This window comes from Penaeus monodon, chromosome 24, assembly GCF_015228065.2.
Source record: "Penaeus monodon isolate SGIC_2016 chromosome 24, NSTDA_Pmon_1, whole genome shotgun sequence".
In the NCBI taxonomy this organism is placed as follows: domain Eukaryota; kingdom Metazoa; phylum Arthropoda; class Malacostraca; order Decapoda; family Penaeidae; genus Penaeus; species Penaeus monodon.
The window spans coordinates 31,698,156-31,698,426 of record NC_051409.1 but is presented as its reverse complement, the minus strand read 5'-3'; positions in this window follow the sequence as shown (position 1 = coordinate 31,698,426).

Here is a 271-nt window from a genome sequence, read left to right as displayed (position 1 = left end):
TGGGGATAAGTAGTATGATCAAAGATAAATCAAAACAAGAAAGTCCTAACATCTATAAGTTTAATATCAAACAGTGGAATAAACCATACCAACCCCAATTTTTAGCTTATGCCTAAATATTAATATAGAACAGAAGTGTAAATATAATTGATATAAGGCAAGACTGGAAATCGTAACATAATTGTTGGTGGTGGTCTTTGCAACGACACGTGATCACACTTAAACCACATTTTATGGAATATACGTGAATTAAATATCAATACATGTAATA